Source organism: Natrix helvetica, assembly GCF_964273705.1.
Source record: "Natrix helvetica genome assembly, chromosome: Z".
Taxonomy (NCBI): domain Eukaryota; kingdom Metazoa; phylum Chordata; class Lepidosauria; order Squamata; family Natricidae; genus Natrix; species Natrix helvetica.
In genome coordinates, this window is record NC_138554.1 from 140,420,654 (window position 1) to 140,437,713 (window position 17,060).

Genomic DNA, 17,060 nt, shown 5'->3' on the forward strand with positions numbered 1-17,060 from the left:
CAGGAGACCCTAATGGAATCAGAGAATCAGAGAGATGGAAGGGATCTTGGAGGTCTTCCAGTCCACCCCCTGCTCAAACAGGAGACCTTTACAAATAACAGAGTTGGAAGGGACCTTGGAGGTCATCTAGTCCAACCCCCTGCTCAAGCAAAGAGCCCCATACCATTCCAGACAAATGGTTGTCCAAGAAGACCAAACTAGCATGTTAATTCATACCTTGTTCCCAAGGTCGCCACTGAAATACAGGTAGTCCTCGGCTTACGACCGTTTCTGTTGCTAAGCGACACACATTGAGTTCTGCCCCTTTCGACCACCACTCTCGCCACAGCTGGTAAGTGAATCCCTCCAGTCATTAAGTCAGCCACACAGTTGTTAAGCGAATCCGGCTTCCCCACTGACTTTGCTCAAAAGAAGTTCATCAAAGGGATCTCACGACCGTTGTAAATACGAGTCAAGTGGCCAAGTGCCCAAATTTTCATCCAACCCGCAACTGCCGTTAAATATGAACAACCAGGGACAAGAAAGTTCGTAAAATGAGACCGAACTCCCTGAAAAGTCTCACTTAGCAACATAGATTTTGGGCTACGTTCTGGTCGTAAGTCGAGGACATATAGTGTTATTTGAGCTGACGAGCGAATTGTTAATTATATGATCTTTTTCCGAGTAATTGCTCCCTACAGCTAGCAGAAATAATTCTAAATATCCTCCTAGCAATTAAAAATGCCGTGACTTTATAAGCTGGATGGCAGGCTATGATTAAAAAATAAATAATGATAATATCAAATTACCCAGTGGGGAAAAATGAGTTTTTAATTCTAGTTTCTGCTTGAATAAACATACAACAGCCTCAGAATGAATTTAAATTTGGGTTTTAAATTTAGCCTACTTCCAAACAGCGAATAAAGAGTCAGGAAACAGATCCACGTTGGTGAATTCTTCACCGAGTGGGGATTTTTTTACGTATAAGTAGTCCTCGAGTTACGAACACTAATTCCCAGCGCGGTGAGACTTTTCAGAGAGTTTGGGCCCATTTTACGAACTTTCTTGCCCCCGACTGTTAAGTGAATACTCTCACTAGTTCAGGGAGTCATGTGGTCATTAAGTAAATCTGACTTTCCCACAGACGTCACAAAAGGGGATTGCAGGAACACCGGTGTGTGTGTGTGTGTGTGTGTGTTGCAATTGTTGTAAACTCAAGTCATCAGCCAAGCGTGCGAATTTGGATAGCGCGAACGTCGAGATGTTGCAACGGTCGTAAAGGCGAATAAATGTTTGTTAATCACTTTTTTTCCAATCCTGTTGCAACTTCGGTTGCTAAATAAACTGTTGTAAGTGGAGGACTCTCTGTACACTAAGTATGGAATTGTTGTTTAACTTACGACAACAATGGAACTCTGTTGCTGAGCATTTAAAGCCCTCTAAATCATCAAGCTAGCTTTCGTGCCTAAGGTGGGATTAGAACTCCCAAACTCCTGGTGATTAGTCAAAGTCATCCAGCCAGTTTCCATGCATTTGGCAGGACTATAACTCATCACCACCTGCTGGTTGGGCCAAACTCACTCAGAGGGCTTTCATGTGTAAAGTGGGACTAGAACTCCCACTCTCCTGGTGACTGGCCCAATGTTAGCCAGCTGGCTTTCACTCCCAAACTGGGAACTAGAACTCCCAATCTCCTGGCAACTGATCCAAAGTTATTTTCAATGAGTTAAATCTTAGGTTGGCGGGCTGCAAAAGTGCAGGGATGACTCCGAATGTTGGAGCCTAGGTTTACGGTCAAGATGACAGGCTGAAGTCCAACAGGCTTGTGAGTCTCTCCCAAGACCCAAAGGGCAGGAAAATCGCAGTTGTTCTAGAAGACCCATAATCCCCAGACACGCTTGCGAAGAATTTGGGCCACCGCTGCTTCTCCAGAACCCTGGTTTGATTTCCCGGGATTGTACAAGCCGACCCACAACACCAACAATGACCCCAAGCAGTCCTCGACTTACAACCGTTCATTTAGCAACTGTTGGAAGGGCTAACAGCAGTGGGGAAGGTGATTTATGGCCGGTCCTCGCACTTATGACTGCTCCTGGCATTTATCGCTGGTCTTCACAGGTGCCCGCACCTATGATAGGTCCTTACATTTATGACACATCCTCACATTTATGACTGGTCCTTGCACTTATGACCGGTACCCTCATTTATGACACATCCTCACATTTATCACTGGTCCTCAAACTTATGACAGGTGCCCGCACTTATGATAGATCCTCACACATGACTGTCCTCACATTTATGACTGATCCTTGCACTTATGACAGGTCCCCACACTTATGACAGATCCTCACACTTATGACTACTCCTCGCACTCACACCCGATCCGAATAATTATGACTTTACCTTGCACTTATGACTAGTCTTCACACTCACAACCGGTCCTCACACTTTTGATCAGTCCTCGCACTTATGACAGGTCCTCATTTATAACTGGTCATCAAACTTATGATGGGTCTTCATACTTATGACACGTACCCACACTTATAACAGATCATCACACTTACAATACAATACAATAGTAGACTTGGAAGGGACCTTGGAGGTCTTCTAGTCCAACCCCCTGCCTAGGCAGGAAACCCTATACTGTTTCAGACAAATGGCTATCCAACATCTTCTTAAAGACTTCCAGTGTTGGGGCATTCACAACTTCTGGAGGCAACTTCTGTTCCACTGATTAATTGTTCTAACTGTCAGGAAGTTTCTCCTCAGTTCTAAGTTGCTTCTCTCCTTGATTAGTTTCCACCCATTGCTTCTTGTTCCACCCTCGGGTGCCTTGGAGAATAGCTTGACTCCCTCTCCTTTGTGGCAACCCCTGAGATATTGAAACATTGCTATCATGTCTCCCCTAGTTATGTCTGGTCCTCGCACTTATGACCATCACTGCTGCCTGATCAAAATTTGGGTGCTTGCAAACCAGCATGCATTTATTGCCATTTGATTACAGAAGATGCCTGACTTGCTTCATCATGGTGATTCACTTAATGACTGCAGGGATTCGCTAGGAACCAGGACAAAAACAAAAAAATCAGATATGACTCACTTAGCAACCATCTTGCTAAGCCAGGGGTCTCCATACTTTTAAAAGTCCTTAAAGACAACTTTTAAGACTTATGGGCTTCTTGGCTTAAATTTCCGACTTCAAATCCCAGAATCCCTCAGCCATCTTGGACAACTAAAGAATTCTGGGTGTTGAAGTCCACAAGTCTTAAATTTGCAGATTTCAAATCCCAGAATTCAACAGCCAATTTCACCAATGGAGGCATTCTGGGAATTGAAGTCCACAAGCCTTAAAGCTTAAATCTAGCGACCTGCATGCTAAGCAACGGAAATCCATGTCTCAATTGCGGTCGTTAAATCGAGGACTCCCCTACCGAATTCCCAACAGGCAGATGGAGAGATGGAGGGGTGTGCAAGACTCCTACAACTGCCTGGGCCAAGATGGCCGGTCTCCAGAGCTTCCGGTCAGCCCAGATGCATTTCCAATGCACATCTGGAAACTATCAGGTTGGAGGATAAAGGCAGCAATTCTCCCTTTGCAATTTCCCTTTTTTTTTCCATTGCTTCCTCCCAGCCGAGAAGCAGCAGGCCTTAAAAGGAACATTCTCGCATATTATATGGCAACGTCCCAATTATATCAGCTCCCTTTGGCCTCCAAAAATGAGCTAATTTCCCCCAAACTTCCTTGGACATTTTTCCCACGAAGAAAAGACCACAACCACAAAGTCACAATTTAGCAACCTTGACAGGAATCCCAAATACATTCACATCCAGAAATTATAAACTCAAAATCAAATTCTTCTTTCAGATTTTTTTCTGTTGCTCTGTGTAAGCTTTAAGCTGAGATTACATGCTCCTCCACTGAATGCAGAAGGCAGAGATTTAGGCCAAAGCTGCAGCTTTAAGCTGCCAGTTAAGGATCACCATACATGAACATTTAAGGCTAAATTCTTTGCTTTCAAAAACGTTTATAATTTTTTTTTAATTAAAAAAAGAGAGGGTTTTAACCCAAATTGGGCTGAATACATTTGGAATGAGTTGGACTAGAAGACCTCTAGGTCCCTTCCAGCTCTGTATTTCTATAAGGGTCTCCTCCTCGAGCAGGGGGTTGGACTAGAAGACCTCCAAGGTCCCTTTCCAACTCTTTCATTCTGCATTCCTGGGGATGAAAAGAAAAACTGAAAAGAACTAATGGATAGTTTGGGGTGGAATTGTGGGGTCCCTGGATATTGTCTGAGCTGGGTGGTTTTCTTGCAGACGTTTTATGACCCAACAAGGGAATGTCATCAGTGCTAGTAAAAATAGGATAGGTAGAGAGGGAGGAGGAAGAGAAAGGGGAGGGGGAGAGGAGGAGAGGGAAGGACTTTGGGGTCCTTGGTGCTGTCTGAGATGGGTGGTTTTCTTGCAGACTTTTCATGACTCAATTAGAGAAACGCCCATCAGTGCCAGTAAAAATAGGATATGCAGAGAGGAAGATGATGAGGAGGGAGAGGAAGTGGAGAAGGGAGAGCAGGAAGAGGAGGAGGAGGTGAAGGAGGAAGGAGTGAGGAGTGGAGTAGGGAGAAGGGGGGAGGAGGAGAAAAAGAAGGAGGGAGATGACAAGGAGGAAAGGAGGAAGAGGAAAGGGAAAGGAGGAAGAGGAGAAAAAGAAGGAGGAAAAGGAGGAGGAGGAGGAAGTGGTGTGTCTCCAGCAGGCAGCGGAATAATCTCCATACAAAAGGACAAAAGTTGACCCCGAGTCCAGGCGTATCCTGAAACACGCGACGTGGTTTCTACAACGGTTAGTAAGTCTTACCTTAAGACGAGAAATCTCTCTGCAAGTTCTGAAGTTCACAGATCTCTTTCTCTGCAAAAAAAAAAAAAAACAAGAAAAGGAAAATTGAAAAAGTGTGATCGTCTTCTGAATATCGCTTTGTCACGTTAACCCGTACGAGATTTTCGTTTATCGTTATTGTCTTTCATTTTTTTGTGTGGGGTCCCATTCAGCTTTTCCCATGCTCAGAGGATCAACGAGTTATTAAGGGAATAATCCGAATGACAAAGCTACTTAAAACATTGTTCAGGATCAACTTTGATTAAGTTAATACTCTTTGTAGTGTTCCATTTACCGAAGAGGTGAATGGGACAACAAGGGGGACGGCGCGGAAGCCTTAACGCCATGTTTCCAAACTTTCAGGTAATCCTCGACTTACTACCTCGATTTACGACCAAAATTTAACTTGCTAAAGGGTCTTATGAGAAGATTTTTTTTTGTTTTGTAACTAGTCCTTGACTTACCACAACAATCGAGCCATACGTTTAATGTGCTAAGGGGGTCTTACAAGGAAAAAATTCATTTCTTTTATAGGCAGTCCTCGATTTACGACCGCAATTGAGCTCAAAATTTAACTTGCTAAAGGGTCTTACAAGCCAAAAAATAATTTCTTTTATAACTAATCCTCAACTTACAACAATAGAGGCCAAAGTTTATCATGCTAAGCTTCTTAGGAGGAGAAAATTCATTTCTTTTTTAGGTTGTCCTCGAGTTACGGCAACAATTGAGGCCAAAATTTAAATCGCTGAAGGCTTTTAGGAGCACAAAATTTAATGTTTTCATAGGAAGTCCTCAATTTACGATGAAAATTGAGAAAAAAATTTAACGAGCTAAGCAATCTTATGAGGAGAAAATTTATTTCTTTTATAAGTAGTCTTTGACTTACATCTACAATGGAGGCCACAATTTATCTTGCTAAGGGGCCTTACGAGCAGAAATTTATTAATTTTATAGGTAGTCCTTGACTTATGACCACAACTGAGCCCAACATTTCTGTTGCTAAACAAGGCAAAGTGACTTTTGCCCATTTTTACAACCTTTCTTGCCGCAGTTGTTAAGCAACTCACTGCCGTTGTTAAGTGAGTCACAAGATTGTTAATGAACCCAACTTCCCCATTGACTTTGCTCATCAAAAGGTCGCAAAAGGGGACCACACAATCCCTGGCACACGCTATGACTGTCATAAATAATGAGTCAGTCGCCAAGCATCTGAATTCTGATCACGTAACTGTGGGGATGCTATGATGGCAATAAGTCTCTCAATGTCACTGTCACTGAACCATCATGAAAAAAACGGTCATAAATCGAGGACTACACCTTAAGAGAGTTTTGTTTTTCATATTGTACTTGGGAGGGAAAAAACTTGCTGAAGTATTTTTCACCGTATATTCCTGTGGGTCACCGGTCCCCTCCCTCACTGAATCAAAAATACATAGAAAAATAAGCATTAAGCTGTTTTGTTGACTTTTATCGTTTTAGAGATTTATTTGAGATTATCCTTTAAGGCTGAAAAATGTCCCAGAAAATTATCATGTTTTAAGCCTAAAGCTTCTACCACTCCCTCTCTCTCTCTTTTGGCTTCTTTCTTTCGTTCTTTATTTCTTCTCCCCCACCCCTTTTTCTTTCTTTCTTTTTTCTCTTTTTTCTTTTTCTCCTTCTCTCCGTTTTTTTCTTTCCTTCCTTCCTTTTCTGCCTCCCCCCACCCTTCCTTTCTTTCATTTCTCTCTATCCTTCTCTTTCATTGTTTCTCTCCCTCCCTCCTTTCTTTTTCTATCTCCAGCTTTCTCTTCTTCCTTTCTTTTTTTCCCATTACCTCCCACCCTTTCTTTTTCCTCTTCCCTCTCTCGCTCTTTCTTTATCTCTCCCTCCCTTTTTGCTTACTCTCTCTCTCCCTCTCATTCTCTCAATCCCTCCTTCCCACATTTTCCTTTCTCTCACTACTACATTCTCTCACTCACTTTCTTTCCTGTCTCCCTCCTTTTTCTTTATTTTATTTTCTCTCCCTCCCTTTCTCATTCTTTCTTTCTCTCTCCCTCATTCCATCCCTCCCCTTTTGTTTCTCTTTCTGTCAATCTTGCTTGATTTTTCCTTCACTGTTTTTCTTTCATTCTTTCCATCCCTCCCTTTTTTCTTTCTCTCCTTCAATCGTCTTTCTCTCGCTCCCTCCCTTTGCTTCTTTCTCTCTCTCACACTCTCATTCTCTCCTTTCTTTTTCTTTTCTTTCTTTCTTTCTCTCTCATTTTTAATTTTTAAGACACAAAATTTGGGTGGGGGGAGAGGTCGTCTTAATCCACACCATCCAACCTGGCTGAGCCCGAAATTGACAGACTGGATCTCTGAAAAAATTAACTTTTTCATTTGCTTGGCTTAATAGCTGTGATAAGCCTAGATGCTGGCACAAGGCCATGTGGAACGCAGGGAGTCCTCGACTTCTGACCAACATAGACCCCAAAATGATAGCTAAGCCCACTTAGTTGTTAAATGAGCAATGCCTCACTTTACCACCTTTCTCCCAAAGGCTGTTAAGTGCATCACTGCAGTTATTTGCAACACAATCGTTAAAAGCGAATCCCCGTTACAAGAGAGTCCTCAGCTTATGACCGCAAACGGAGCCCAACATTTCTGTTGCTAAGGAAGTCCTCCCCTCTTAAAGCATAGCTGGCTGGGGGATTCTGGGAGTTGGAGTCCTCCCCTCTTAAAGCATAGCTGGATGGGGGATTCTGGGAGTGGAAGTCCTCTCCTCTTAAAGCACTGCTGAGTGGAGGATTCTGGGAGTGGGAGTCCTCCCCTCTTAAAGCATAGCTGGATGGGGGATTCTGGGAGTGGAAGTCCTCCCCTCTTAAAGCATAGCTGGATGGGGGATTCTGGGAGTGGAAGTCCTCTCCTCTTAAAGCACTGCTGAGTGGAGGATTCTGGGAGTGGGAGTCCTCCCCTCTTAAAGCATAGCTGGATGGGGGATTCTGGGAGTGGAAGTCCTCCCCTCTTAAAGCATAGCTGGATGGGGGATTCTGGGAGTGGAAGTCCTCTCCTCTTAAAGCATGCTAACTGGGGGATTCTGGGAGTGGGAGTCCTCCCCTCTTAAAGCATAGCTGGATGGGGGATTCTGGGAGTGGAAGTCCTCTCCTCTTAAAGCACTGCTGAGTGGAGGATTCTGGGAGTGGGAGTCCTCCCCTCTTAAAGCATAGCTGGATGGGGGATTCTGAGAGTGGAAGCCCTCCTCTCTTAAAGCACTGCTGAGTGGAGGATTCTGGGAGTGGAAGTCCTCCCCTCTTAAACCACTGCTGAGTGGAGGATTCTGGGAGTGGAAGTCCTCTCCTCTTAAAGCACTGCTGAGTGGAGGATTCTGGGAGTGGGAGTCCTCTCCTCTTAAAGCATAGCTGGATGGGGGATTCTGGGAGTTGGAGTCCTCCCCCCTTAAAGAACAGCTGGCTGGGGGATTCTGGGAGTGGGAGTCCTCCCCTCTTAAAGCATGCTAACTGGGGGATTCTGGGAGTGGGAGTCCTCCCCTCTTAAAGCATAGCTGGATGGGGGATTCTGGGAGTGGAAGTCCTCTCCTCTTAAAGCACTGCTGAGTGGAGGATTCTGGGAGTGGAAGTCCTCCCCTCTTAAAGCATAGCTGGATGGGGGATTCTGGGAGTGGAAATCCTCCCCTCTTAAAGCACTGCTGAGTGGAGGATTCTGGGAGTGGAAGTCCTCCCTTCTTAAAGCACTGCTGAGTGGAGGATTCTGGGAGTGGAAGTCCTCTCCTCTTAAAGCACTGCTGAGTGGAGGATTCTGGGAGTGGAAGTCCTCTCCTCTTAAAGCACTGCTGAGTGGAGGATTCTGGGAGTGGAAGTCCTCTCCTCTTAAAGCACTGCTGAGTGGAGGATTCTGGGAGTGGGAGTCCTCCCCTCTTAAAGCATAGCTGGATGGGGGATTCTGGGAGTGGAAGTCCTCTCCTCTTAAAGCACTGCTGAGTGGAGGATTCTGGGAGTGGAAGTCCTCCCCTCTTAAAGCACTGCTGAGTGGAGGATTCTGGGAGTGGAAGTCCTCCCCTCTTAAACCACTGCTGAGTGGAGGATTCTGGGAGTGGAAGTCCTCTCCTCTTAAAGCACTGCTGAGTGGAGGATTCTGGGAGTGGAAGTCCTCTCCTCTTAAAGCACTGCTGAGTGGAGGATTCTGGGAGTGGAAGTCCTCTCCTCTTAAAGCACTGCTGAGTGGAGGATTCTGGGTGTTGAAATCCTCCCCTCTTAAAGCATAGGTGGCTGGGGGATTCTGGGACTTCGAGTCCTCCCCTCTTAAAACTATGCTGGCTGGGGGATTCTGGGCGTTGAAGCTCTGCCCTCTTAAAGCAAAGCTAGTTAGGAGATTCTGGGAGTCGGAGTCCTCCCCTCTTAAAGCATAGCTGGATGGGGGATTCTGGGAGTGGAAGTCCTCTCCTCTTAAAGCACTGCTGAGTGGAGGATTCTGGGAGTGGGAGTCCTCCCCTCTTAAAGCATAGCTGGATGGGGGATTCTGGGAGTGGAAGTCCTCTCCTCTTAAAGCACTGCTGAGTGGAGGATTCTGGGAGTGGGAGTCCTCCCCTCTTAAAGCATAGCTGGATGGGGGATTCTGGGAGTGGAAATCCTCCCCTCTTAAAGCACTGCTGAGTGGAGGATTCTGGGAGTGGAAGTCCTCTCCTCTTAAAGCATAGCTGGATGGGGGATTCTGGGAGTGGAAGTCCTCCCTTCTTAAAGCACTGCTGAGTGGAGGATTCTGGGAGTGGAAGTCCTCTCCTCTTAAAGCATAGCTGGATGGGGGATTCTGGGAGTTGAAGTCCTCTCCTCTTAAAGCACTGCTGAGTGGAGGATTCTGGGAGTGGAAGTCCTCTCCTCTTAAAGCACTGCTGAGTGGAGGATTCTGGGAGTGGGAGTCCTCCCCTCTTAAAGCATAGCTGGATGGGGGATTCTGGGAGTGGAAGTCCTCTCCTCTTAAAGCACTGCTGAGTGGAGGATTCTGGGAGTGGGAGTCCTCCCCTCTTAAAGCATAGCTGGATGGGGGATTCTGGGAGTGGAAGTCCTCCCTTCTTAAAGCACTGCTGAGTGGAGGATTCTGGGAGTGGAAGTCCTCCCTTCTTAAAGCACTGCTGAGTGGAGGATTCTGGGAGTGGAAGTCCTCTCCTCTTAAAGCACTGCTGAGTGGAGGATTCTGGGAGTGGAAGTCCTCTCCTCTTAAACCACTGCTGAGTGGAGGATTCTGGGAGTGGAAGTCCTCTCCTCTTAAAGCACTGCTGAGTGGAGGATTCTGGGAGTGGGAGTCCTCCCCTCTTAAAGCATAGCTGGCTGGGGGATTCTGGGAGTTGGAGTCCTCCCCTCTTAAAGCATAGCTGGATGGGGGATTCTGGGAGTGGAAGTCCTCTCCTCTTAAAGCACTGCTGAGTGGAGGATTCTGGGAGTGGGAGTCCTCCCCTCTTAAAGCATAGCTGGATGGGGGATTCTGGGAGTGGAAGTCCTCCCCTCTTAAAGCATAGCTGGATGGGGGATTCTGGGAGTGGAAGTCCTCTCCTCTTAAAGCACTGCTGAGTGGAGGATTCTGGGAGTGGGAGTCCTCCCCTCTTAAAGCATAGCTGGATGGGGGATTCTGGGAGTGGAAGTCCTCCCCTCTTAAAGCATAGCTGGATGGGGGATTCTGGGAGTGGAAGTCCTCTCCTCTTAAAGCATGCTAACTGGGGGATTCTGGGAGTGGGAGTCCTCCCCTCTTAAAGCATAGCTGGATGGGGGATTCTGGGAGTGGAAGTCCTCTCCTCTTAAAGCACTGCTGAGTGGAGGATTCTGGGAGTGGGAGTCCTCCCCTCTTAAAGCATAGCTGGATGGGGGATTCTGAGAGTGGAAGCCCTCCTCTCTTAAACCACTGCTGAGTGGAGGATTCTGGGAGTGGAAGTCCTCTCCTCTTAAAGCACTGCTGAGTGGAGGATTCTGGGAGTGGAAGTCCTCCCCTCTTAAACCACTGCTGAGTGGAGGATTCTGGGAGTGGAAGTCCTCTCCTCTTAAAGCACTGCTGAGTGGAGGATTCTGGGAGTGGGAGTCCTCTCCTCTTAAAGCATAGCTGGATGGGGGATTCTGGGAGTTGGAGTCCTCCCCCCTTAAAGAACAGCTGGCTGGGGGATTCTGGGAGTGGGAGTCCTCCCCTCTTAAAGCATGCTAACTGGGGGATTCTGGGAGTGGGAGTCCTCCCCTCTTAAAGCATAGCTGGATGGGGGATTCTGGGAGTGGAAGTCCTCTCCTCTTAAAGCACTGCTGAGTGGAGGATTCTGGGAGTGGAAGTCCTCCCCTCTTAAAGCATAGCTGGATGGGGGATTCTGGGAGTGGAAATCCTCCCCTCTTAAAGCACTGCTGAGTGGAGGATTCTGGGAGTGGAAGTCCTCCCTTCTTAAAGCACTGCTGAGTGGAGGATTCTGGGAGTGGAAGTCCTCTCCTCTTAAAGCACTGCTGAGTGGAGGATTCTGGGAGTGGAAGTCCTCTCCTCTTAAAGCACTGCTGAGTGGAGGATTCTGGGAGTGGAAGTCCTCTCCTCTTAAAGCACTGCTGAGTGGAGGATTCTGGGAGTGGGAGTCCTCCCCTCTTAAAGCATAGCTGGATGGGGGATTCTGGGAGTGGAAGTCCTCTCCTCTTAAAGCACTGCTGAGTGGAGGATTCTGGGAGTGGAAGTCCTCCCCTCTTAAAGCACTGCTGAGTGGAGGATTCTGGGAGTGGAAGTCCTCCCCTCTTAAACCACTGCTGAGTGGAGGATTCTGGGAGTGGAAGTCCTCTCCTCTTAAAGCACTGCTGAGTGGAGGATTCTGGGAGTGGAAGTCCTCTCCTCTTAAAGCACTGCTGAGTGGAGGATTCTGGGAGTGGAAGTCCTCTCCTCTTAAAGCACTGCTGAGTGGAGGATTCTGGGTGTTGAAATCCTCCCCTCTTAAAGCATAGGTGGCTGGGGGATTCTGGGACTTCGAGTCCTCCCCTCTTAAAACTATGCTGGCTGGGGGATTCTGGGCGTTGAAGCTCTGCCCTCTTAAAGCAAAGCTAGTTAGGAGATTCTGGGAGTCGGAGTCCTCCCCTCTTAAAGCATAGCTGGATGGGGGATTCTGGGAGTGGAAGTCCTCTCCTCTTAAAGCACTGCTGAGTGGAGGATTCTGGGAGTGGGAGTCCTCCCCTCTTAAAGCATAGCTGGATGGGGGATTCTGGGAGTGGAAGTCCTCTCCTCTTAAAGCACTGCTGAGTGGAGGATTCTGGGAGTGGGAGTCCTCCCCTCTTAAAGCATAGCTGGATGGGGGATTCTGGGAGTGGAAATCCTCCCCTCTTAAAGCACTGCTGAGTGGAGGATTCTGGGAGTGGAAGTCCTCTCCTCTTAAAGCATAGCTGGATGGGGGATTCTGGGAGTGGAAGTCCTCCCTTCTTAAAGCACTGCTGAGTGGAGGATTCTGGGAGTGGAAGTCCTCTCCTCTTAAAGCATAGCTGGATGGGGGATTCTGGGAGTTGAAGTCCTCTCCTCTTAAAGCACTGCTGAGTGGAGGATTCTGGGAGTGGAAGTCCTCTCCTCTTAAAGCACTGCTGAGTGGAGGATTCTGGGAGTGGGAGTCCTCCCCTCTTAAAGCATAGCTGGATGGGGGATTCTGGGAGTGGAAGTCCTCTCCTCTTAAAGCACTGCTGAGTGGAGGATTCTGGGAGTGGGAGTCCTCCCCTCTTAAAGCATAGCTGGATGGGGGATTCTGGGAGTGGAAGTCCTCCCTTCTTAAAGCACTGCTGAGTGGAGGATTCTGGGAGTGGAAGTCCTCCCTTCTTAAAGCACTGCTGAGTGGAGGATTCTGGGAGTGGAAGTCCTCTCCTCTTAAAGCACTGCTGAGTGGAGGATTCTGGGAGTGGAAGTCCTCTCCTCTTAAACCACTGCTGAGTGGAGGATTCTGGGAGTGGAAGTCCTCTCCTCTTAAAGCACTGCTGAGTGGAGGATTCTGGGAGTGGGAGTCCTCCCCTCTTAAAGCATAGCTGGATGGGGGATTCTGGGAGTTGAAGTCCTCTCCTCTTAAAGCACTGCTGAGTGGAGGATTCTGGGAGTGGAAGTCCTCTCCTCTTAAAGCACTGCTGAGTGGAGGATTCTGGGAGTGGGAGTCCTCCCCTCTTAAAGCATAGCTGGATGGGGGATTCTGGGAGTGGAAGTCCTCTCCTCTTAAAGCACTGCTGAGTGGAGGATTCTGGGAGTGGGAGTCCTCCCCTCTTAAAGCATAGCTGGATGGGGGATTCTGGGAGTTGAAGTCCTCTCCTCTTAAAGCACTGCTGAGTGGAGGATTCTGGGAGTGGAAGTCCTCTCCTCTTAAAGCATAGCTGACTGGGGGATTCTGGGAGTGGGAGTCCTCCCCTCTTAAAGCATAGCTGGATGGGGGATTCTGGGAGTGGAAGTCCTCTCCTCTTAAAGCACTGCTGAGTGGAGGATTCTGGGAGTGGAAGTCCTCCCCTCTTAAACCACTGCTGAGTGGAGGATTCTGGGAGTGGAAGTCCTCTCCTCTTAAAGCACTGCTGAGTGGAGGATTCTGGGAGTGGAAGTCCTCTCCTCTTAAAGCACTGCTGAGTGGAGGATTCTGGGAGTGGAAGTCCTCTCCTCTTAAAGCACTGCTGAGTGGAGGATTCTGGGAGTGGAAGTCCTCTCCTCTTAAAGCACTGCTGAGTGGAGGATTCTGGGAGTGGAAGTCCTCTCCTCTTAAAGCACTGCTGAGTGGAGGATTCTGGGTGTTGAAATCCTCCCCTCTTAAAGCATAGGTGGCTGGGGGATTCTGGGACTTCGAGTCCTCCCCTCTTAAAACTATGCTGGCTGGGGGATTCTGGGCGTTGAAGCTCTGCCCTCTTAAAGCAAAGCTAGTTAGGAGATTCTGGGAGTCGGAGTCCTCCCCTCTTAAAAGCATAGCTGGTTGGGGGATTCTGGGCATCGGAGTCCATCCGTTAAAACATGGGGGATTCTGGGATTTGGAGTCCTCCCCTCTTAAAGCATAGCTGGTTGGGGGATTCTGGGCATCGGAGTCCATCCCTGTTAAAACATGGGGGATTCTGGGATTTGGAGTCCTCCCCTCTTAAAGCATAGCTGGTTGGGGGATTCTGGGCATCGGAGTCCATCCCTGTTAAAACATGGGGGATTCTGGGATTTGGAGTCCTCCCCTCTTAAAGCATAGCTGGTTGGGGGATTCTGGGCATCGGAGTCCATCCCTGTTAAAACATGGGGGATTCTGGGATTTGGAGTCCTCCCCTCTTAAAGCATAGCTGGTTGGGGGATTCTGGGCATCGGAGTCCATCCCTGTTAAAACATGGGGGATTCTGGGATTTGGAGTCCTCCCCTCTTAAAGCATAGCTGGTTGGGGGATTCTGGGCATCGGAGTCCATCCCTGTTAAAACATGGGGCATTCTGGGAGCTGAAGCTCTTCCCTCTTAAGCATAGCTGGTTGGGGGATTCTGGGAGTCAGAGTCCATCCCTGATAAAACATGGGGGATTCTGGGAGTTGGAGTCCTTCCCTCTTAAAACTATGCTGGCTTAAGTGATCGTAATCCAGCTTTGCACACTGGGATCCGAAGAATTTACTGCCACATAACGATTGAGCCTTTGAAGGCAGAGGCGGCGTTCCAGAAATACGACGCTTCTTGCCAAGTAATTAAAAAAAGATTTTTCCAGCCACCAAATCTGTCCTCCCAAAAGCGAGAACATTTTCCAACCATGTTGTTTGTTGCCATAACAAGCCTCAGCGGTGAGTATCCATTCCTAAAGTAACTACTACTGGTTTCAAACGGAAGGTTAGATATGGCTGCCAAGTGCAGCTAATCCTCGACTTACGACCGTTTGTTTAGTGACAGCACTGAAAACAAGACACAGGACTGTTTCTCACTTATATCCGCTTTAGCCTATGCATTTATTGAACCAACACAGATAGTCCTCGAGTTACGACGGCCGGGTACACCAGAATTTCCATCAATAAGCAGGTTTTGCCCCATTTTGCTTCCTCTCTCGCCACAGATGTTAAACTGCAGTTCTTTTATTACTCACACGTTGTTAAGCGAATCTCCTTTCCTCATTCATTTTATCATCAACACAGTCACAAAAGGGGACCGCATGACCCTGGGAAACTGCCATGCTTGTAAATTTGAAACTGTTGAAAGTTGAGGACGACCTATTAGAAACATTAAAATGAGTTCAGATTTCAAACTTTCTTTTATTTAAATGAATAATATTAATTTGAATTTATAGGCCTCTCCAACGATGATTAATTTGATTTATACCAATCAGGAAAATGTACTTTCTGGTGAGATGGGCTATGTAGTCAGTCCTCGACTTACATCCATTCGTTTAGTGACCATTTGAAGTTACAGCCGCACTGATAAAAAAAGGACTTATGTCTGATCCTCACACTTAGGATTGGTGCAACATTCTCCAGTCAGGTGGAAGATATTTACGATGGTTCAAAGATCCCTGGGTGACTGGATCTCCCTAAGAGATCTTCCCAGCGAGTTTCCAATTAGCAAAGTCAAGGAAAGAGGCCTGGTTCACTTAACAACCGTGTAAATTCACATAACTAGAGTGATTCGCTTAACCACAGCAAAAAAAGGATCGTAAAATCATTTCTCATTTAACAATTCCCTTACTTACCAATGGGACAATCTGGCCCAATTCTAGCCGTAAGTCAAATACTACTTGGGATAATTCAGGAAGTCCTCGAGTTATTATGGTTCCTTTAGTGACCGTCCCAAGGTACAACGATCTTTGAAAAAAGTACTTATGACCGTTTTCCCACTTATGACCATCACAATATCTTTGTGGTCACACAATCAAAATTCATATGCTTGGAACAGACTCGTATTTATGACCGTTGCAGTATCCCAGGGTCCCGTGATCTTCTTTTACGACCTTCTGACAAGGAAAATCTTTGGTGGAGGCAGATTCACTTAACTGGGTTACCAACTGGAGAATCGCAGTGATTCACTTATCAACGGTGGCGAGGAAAGCTGTAAAACAGGCCAAAATTCACTTAACTGTCTCGTTTAATGATGGAAATTTGGGGGTCAATTCTTGTCCTAAGTAGGGGACTGCCTATATGACAAAAAATAAATTAGTCATTTCTCAGATCCAAAATCTGGTTTATAATTTCAAAATATGGTTGAGTCTCAATGTTGGGTTGTTTTTTTTTTAACGTTTCATGCGCTCTACTAACAGTACCCTGAACTACTCATGTTTGTAAAGTAAGGGCAGAGGAGTCACTGTCCGGGGTTGATGGAGCAGAGATTGCCAGGGGAATTTTCGGTAATTCAATACCAAACCAGAAATAGAAAATCATACTGCTTTGGCAAGCAGCTCCAATTTAAACTAGGAGATGGTTGGACTTCAACTCCCAGAATTCCTCAGCCAGCAAATTCAGTCGAAGTCCTCCCCTCTTAAAGCATGCTGGCTGAGGGATTCTGGGAGTGGAAGTCCTCCCCTCTTAAAGCATTGCTGGATGGGGGATTCTGGGAGTTGGAGTCCTCCCCTCTTAAAGCATTGCTGGATGGGGGATTCTGGGAGATGAAGTCCTCCCCTCTTAAAGCATAGCTGGATGGGGGATTCTGGGAGTGGAAGTCCTCCCCTCTTAAAGCATAGCTGGATGGGGGATTCTGGGAGTGGAAGTCCTCCCCTCTTAAAGCATTGCTGGATGGGGGATTCTGGGAGTGGAAGTCCTCCCCTCTTAAAGCATTGCTGGATGGGGGATTCTGGGAGTGGAAGTCCTCCCCTCTTAAAGCATTGCTGGATGGGGGATTCTGGGAGTGGAAGTCCTCCCCTCTTAAAGCATAGCTGGATGGGGGATTCTGGGAGTGGAAGTCCTCCCCTCTTAAAGCATAGCTGGATGGGGGATTCTGGGAGTGGAAGTCCTCCCCTCTTAAAGCATAGCTGGATGGGGGATTCTGGGAGTGGAAGTCCTCCCCTCTTAAAGCACTGCTGAGTGGAGGATTCTGGGAGTGGGAGTCCTCCCCTCTTAAAGCATTGCTGGATGGGGGATTCTGGGAGTGGAAGTCCTCCCCTCTTAAAGCATAGCTGGATGGGGGATTCTGGGAGTGGAAGTCCTCCCCTCTTAAAGCATAGCTGGATGGGGGATTCTGGGAGTGGAAGTCCTCTCCTCTTAAAGCACTGCTGAGTGGAGGATTCTGGGAGTGGGAGTCCTCCCCTCTTAAAGCATAGCTGGATGGGGGATTCTGGGAGTGGAAATCCT

At 47.3% G+C, this 17,060-nt stretch overlaps 1 protein-coding gene across 7 annotated transcripts in view; it reads right to left on the reverse strand.

Moving 5' to 3' along the window:
• Positions 1-17,060, reverse strand: part of LOC309381542 (uncharacterized protein) — a 137,487-nt gene that overhangs the window by 106,185 nt on the left and 14,242 nt on the right. For 6 of the 7 annotated variants that reach the window (XM_081932672.1, XM_081932673.1, XM_081932674.1 and 3 more), the window contains exons 2-3: positions 14,870-14,993; positions 4,832-4,882 (exon numbers count right to left, since the gene is read on the reverse strand). The gene's annotated coding sequence lies outside the window, so the exon portion shown is untranslated. The remainder of the gene's footprint in view (positions 1-4,831; positions 4,883-14,869; positions 14,994-17,060) is intronic. The other variant, XM_081932671.1, reaches the window with a different exon arrangement.